We start from the raw sequence: 6,546 nt of genomic DNA, 5'->3' as shown, positions 1-6,546 counted from the left end.
GTCCAGAGTGTGTGCAGAGATTAAATGCACCAGAGGGAAATCTTATCTGGAGCACACAAGTATAAGAGCTTCAAAAAGGAATGTTTTAGGCCTAGTGTATCTATGTTATTACTCACATTTAAGTGTACAATAAGGTGAATATCCCTCCCCAAAAAACTAAGAAAAATGCACAAATGACAATAACTAAAGTGGAACAGTTCAGAAAAATTCACCAACAATAGTTTTTTTAAAGGATTTTTTTTTGTCATTTTCTGACCGCATAAAAATGCATGAAAAACAGAGGAGTCCATAAGACTGACTTGACTGAATAAATTAGACTCAATAGACATTATGAAAATACTAAACATCCAGCTACAATAACCGTGGACCACCGTGATAAAATATTTCGTAGCCTACTGTTACAAATTTTCAACAATTTTTGTTTTCTTTTGAATGTTTCTGATACTGAACCTCAGTGGGCATGGTCAGTTTCCAGTTTCCATGGTAACTGAAAGAGTATCGGCAGCCAGTCATGATCAGAATTTCATTGAGATAATCAGTTTTTTTCTTTCTTTCACACACACACGAGAGAGATGGAAGCAATGTTATAGACAGAGGATTGAGTGTTTGGTGCAAGATTTACCGTTTTTATCAGCTCTTCGTAGAATCTGTAATGAGACAAAGTGAGAAAAAAGAAGGGTGTCAACAAAGGGTTCATAAAGTTGAAGTATGTGTTTTTGTGTGTGTGAGTGTGTGTGTGTCACTGATCAAACTCCCAAAAGCGGTGTGTCATTAAATTATTGATAGCGCTGTCCCTGGGTTCAGAGGAGATGAAAGACAGAGTGGCAATGACCACATCACCTTTAGAAAGGGTCGAACAGCCTCGAAATAGCATTGCTCTTCTTGTCGGGGTTTGAACTTTGAGTGTACATAGCCTACACATTGTCCCTACTATAGGCCTTGCTTTATATGCATTTTAAAATGCCATCGAGACAAGGGAAGGGCTACAAAGAGGCAAAAAATGCAAATCAACAAATAGGCTACGCATAAAGGAAAATTTAAACTTTAAAGTCACAAAGTCAAAACAGTCAATCATCACTTCTCCATGCCCACATATTATATTGAACATATTTTAAATCTAGAGCTGCAACATTTACTGATCAATTTATAAGTAAATTGATGCAGCAACAACAACAACAAAAAATTTTATTGGAAAAATGCCAAATATTTGATGGCTTTCCTGCTTCTCAGATGTGACAATTTGCTCCTCTTTCCTTTCTCTAATTGTAGTAAATTTGAATTTTTGTCTATTTTTTATGCTGGTCAGACAAATCCAGGCAATTTATTGCATTACCTTGGGTGTTAATCACTTAAAACATCAATTTGATGTAGTGGATACACAGGTCTTTGCCTTTAATAACTCTTGGTTCCCCTGTGTTTTTCAAACACTGAAGGCAGCCAACAGGTTAGACGGGATTAAAGAGTAGAGGAATGAGGGGAATATAATTAGGTGCTGGGTACTGATGCATAATCAAAGTGTGTGAGTGTGTGAATTAATATTAATCATAATTTATGTTATATATGTTAATATTAAAACCCCTATCGTCTAAATAGTAAATTATTCTCAAAATACTTTTAAGAGTAAAATAGTTCTAATCAGTATTATCGTTTGCTTTATGGGGCTAGAATTGGATGAGGGGGGTAAGCACATCAATAACATCATGACTTTGATCAAATTCTAACAGTCACTAACTTGGTATCTGGTTTCAGCACTGATATGAAAATGGATAACCACTCCAGCCCTTGACATCCTCACACCATGAAGCAAAATTAAATGTCTGGCCTGTCAAATGAATTCATAATAATAAACAAGAAACCCTCTGCACCCAGCTTATATTATGTTTGCGTATGGCTATACGGGAAAACACATTATATTAATATATATAGGCCTACACAATAGTGTGTGTGTGTGTGTGTGAGGTTGTGGGGTGCTAATAAACTTAAGTGATCCAAAAACCTCCATTAGATAGCTATTTCAATCCAAAAAACATTGAAAAAGGATTATCTCTTAAAGGCTACTGTTAGACGACCTATAGGCAATTTAAATATACAATGATTTTTAAACATATAGCCTATGCTTAGCTTTCTGCACTTGCGTATTAATACTGAGGATGCAAGATATTTTGCACATGTATGCTACTATAACTGAGGATATTAAAATGAGTTTTACTTAGCCTACATCAATGAAAATCGACATTCCCCTCTTCAGCTCCATCTGAGCGCGTGACTCCTCCTGGGAAACAGTCTGAACCTCCTCTGAACAGTCCATCACTCAAAGTGTAGCTTCAGAAAGAAACTGCGGGGGAATGTGTCCGTGTGCACTTATCTGATCACAGCCGCTGGTTTAAAGGAGCGACTCACTCTGTATCACTGTCAAGTCAGGCGGAATGCAACACACCACTTCCGTATTAAATAATCACAACGCATCACTAGGCCTATATCGCTTTGTTGAATAGGATAATATAGCCTATACAAGTGGCTATAAATCATTCTGACTAAGCATATGTTCCTGCCGCAGGCGTTCGTTGCTAAAATATGATCCAAATGTGGATAATTCCGAGGATTTTCTTTGCATTGGGCCGACACACTGAAGCTTTTGGTCTGAAGCTGTGTGCTTTTATTTTGAAAGCAAAATCACTTAACTTCCTAGTGTCCATCGGTCTTGACTCCGCGCTATTCCCTTCAGCTGCTACAATGACGAGCGCAAAGTGTCACTCAGATCAGATGCAAATGTTTTTCACTCTGTTTTGCAAGAATATTTAATTTCGTCTTGCAGGTCACTGAAAAATATGTTAGAACAGAAACACCACTACAATCAATTAACTTCTACAGCAAAACATAGGCTACAGCCAAATCAACAGGTCAAATAGCTTACTTATTGCCTACCCAGGTAGGAATGCTGTACAGCCATATAGCCTAACCTTTTGTTAAAAGATGCAAAGGCTAGATGAAAGGACATTTCAGCCCTTGGTAGTCCTAAAAAAAGACAGTGAAATATGTCATACAGACTCACTCTGTAAATCTGTTATCATGTGCTGCTTTAAAATGACCATAGCTTTATATTAGACCTGACATTTCAAGTTACAGCTTTAAAACACTGTCTGGATTCCCCTTTGCACACCTTCATCAATTTGGAAAAAACAACACTGAAAACACAAGCATGTACGATTGCTTGTAAAACGGTTTACCTCCGAATGTGTGGCAAAAGGTGTTTTCATGCATCCCATAAAAAAACTAAGAAATGCATGAAATATCAATTGTTAAATTTTTCAGTATGAAGAAGTCCTACAAAACAAATAAACCACTGCAATGTGCTTGGGTTGGTTGTAAAACTGTGCAACAGTTCCATCTGGTGGAGGGTTACAACAGCATCTCATTTGATCCCACCATAAAGGCAAACTAAACATGTTCCGTAATGCATTAAATGCAACCTGTATACTATAGTGACTGCAACAAGAAACACCTTTGAGAAAGGGGAGATGACAAAAAGTTTTTTGAGGATTACCACCTCAGGATTTCTTTGGCCAGAACTGGAACAGCCAGGCCGTGAGGGCTAGCAGATGCATGAATGCGCATATCGTCTGCTTCACTCCCCTCATTATGAATTTATATCGAGGCAGGGAGATTCCCCTCGGGCCATATATTATAATATATGCTCTCAGAAATAATGTCTTAAAATTTTTTAAAAAAATTAAAAAAATTAGGAGGTAATGCATAACTATGTAGTATATGAGTAATTCTATACAGTTATTATGTATATGTTTTTTTAGTGTATGAATTCATATTTATAATTGTGCTATGACTTAACCATAACTGATTAATGTCCATACAACTGATTTTCAAAATAAAAATGTCCTCAGTATATTTAGCTTAATATGTTTACCTTTACACACTGTTTGTACTTGAACTCATTTGACAGCTGTGGTTTTGCAGAGTAATATTTTACATTAAAATATTAGTAGCCTATCACTTATGGTGCACTGTCCATCTCAACCACTCATAATACTATGATGCTGCTTGGTGAAATGTTAATTACACGACAAAGGTTATTTATTATAATATAGCTGAAAATCTACTTTCTGTGTGTGGTGTTTTTATTTCAATGTTTTGCTTTTACTTTCTGTGTTCCCCTTTCACTTACATTGTGTGTGGAAGCACTTTGTAACTGTATGTTTTTAAAAGTGCTTTATAAATAAAGCACTTTAAACAACTTACTAACTAGGCTACTTGTAATGAAGTTACATTGTGTTATTATCTTTCCTTGAGTAAATTATGTTTTCAGCTTATTTTTAAAAACTCATATTCTTCCTTAAAGTGGGGAAAAATCTACATGAACCAAAATACATGGACTCCAGCTCAATTTTTAATTATTTTTTGCCACTACATCTCAGGTACATTGCTAAGGGAAATATTCACCACTACACATTTGCTTTCTATTGCAGTTACTAGTTAGGTTGCAGATTACAATATTCAATCAAAACAAATAACTTAATTTCAAAATATGAGTCATAATAAAGGGTAAACATCAGTATATATAACAATCCATGAGTTTTAAATCTACAAGCTATATTCAAATACATGTTTATACATCTAATAATAGAATACAATATAATATACTGAATGTGATATTATTAAACTCTGACATGTGCCATTGTGTATAATATGTACTTTTTGCAGCCTACTGTATGTCCATCTTGTTTGTTAACTCGTATTTTTTAACTTGAGTAATAGCATATTGCAATGAATGCAAGACTTTTAGGCTACTTGACCATGGAGTAATTGGATTTTATAATATTCCTTTTACTTAAAGGTGCTACAAGAAACTTTTAAATATTTCTGAAACAGTCTAATTGTTCCTCTCGTGATCATAAATTACATTTAACAGCAAACAAGACCATCAGTGCAAAGAATGATATTTTTTTATAATGTTTTTCCTTATGCCTTTGTCATGGGTAAGCTCACCCAGGAACAACAGCTGGAGTGGTAAAATAACACTACCGCTTTTGTCCAAAGGGTGTTAAGGAATGAACAAAAACTGAACGTTCTTGGAGCGCCTTTAATAAAAAGTACTTTTTCATCTAGGGAGACCGGGGTAAGTAGGCACACTTTTTACTCTAGTGAGAATTGCTCATCACCTAAACATCTTTCAATAGTCATTCCTACATTAAATTGAAGCTTAAAGGCCTACTTCACCGGTTTGAATATGAAGGTGTATTGAATTCTGAGATCCTATGTAGTATAAATGTGCAAAAAAAAAAAAAATCGGTTCATCCTAGCCTGAGAAAAGGCAGAAAGAGTGTTTTTTTTAACCCTATATTAATCTTACTGTGACATCACAGTAAGATAAATATAGGGTTAAAAAAAAAAATTACTTTGTAAATATTACTGTGATGTCACAGTAGGAGAAATCACAGTAATATTTACAAAGTAAGGTTTTTTTTTTAACCCTATATTTATCTTACTGTGATGTCACAGTAAGATTAATATAGGGTTAAAAAAACACTCTTTCTGCCTTTTCTCAGGCTAGGATGAACCAATTTCAATTTTTTTTGCACATTTATACTACATAGGATCTCAGAATGCAATACACCTTCATATTCAAACCGGTGAAGTAGGCCTTTAAGGTGTTGGCTTGAAATGTGAACCCCTCACTTTTTCTAAATTATTGTAATAAATTTACCATCAAAGACACTCTAACACATTGTGACAACCAACCCCATCAATCACAATGTTATTTTAATGGGAAAAATATTAAAAAGAAGGCAAGAAAGCAGAACTAAATTTGAAAGTTTAATTTCATTGTCAAGTTGAAAAATATGCCTACATAACTGTATGCATCTTAACACAAAATGAGCAAGGAATAAACAAAAGGAAATCCATATTAAGACCAACCTACTGTATGTAACAACATAAAGAACAAAACAAGTAGGTCTAACAATAATAGCCTACTCAACCACAATACACACATTCACTATCTGAGTTACAGTGATGGCAAATGTAGGGTCTGCTCACTAACTAAGCACAGATTGTGTGCCCACTGGTTGCACATACAACACTTCTCCCATACCTCCCCTGAACGGGTGCTGGAGAATGTTTCCATACAAACCAAACACAAACTATCCTCTTCATCTGATGAAGATTCCTCCTCCTGTCTCTTTCTCTTCTGTTTCTTCTTCCCCAGCTGGGGTGGAGTGCACTGGGGTGCAGTAGCCTTGGCAACTGGTCTAGTTTGGGATGCACTGGGTCATTTTGATTTTGTTGCCCTTTTTCTCTTTTGCATGCTAGCTGCCTTTCCTGCTCTATTCTCTCCTTCTCTGGGGTGTCAGTGAGGATACAGCTTGACATTTTCTTTTGTTATTGGGTTCCTTTCCTGGCTGCACCCTTTGGATATCATGTGACAACCAACCCCCAAAAAATGTGACGACCAACCCCAACTGGAATTTCTTGCTAGCATCAAGGCCAACAACCATCTGACAACTAATTAGCTTGCTAAAAACAATCTAAACT

Source organism: Ammodytes marinus (genome assembly GCF_949987685.1).
Source record: "Ammodytes marinus genome assembly, chromosome: 17".
NCBI classification, from domain to species: domain Eukaryota; kingdom Metazoa; phylum Chordata; class Actinopteri; order Uranoscopiformes; family Ammodytidae; genus Ammodytes; species Ammodytes marinus.
The sequence above is the reverse complement of the archived record's forward strand: the minus strand, read 5'-3'. Positions refer to the sequence as shown.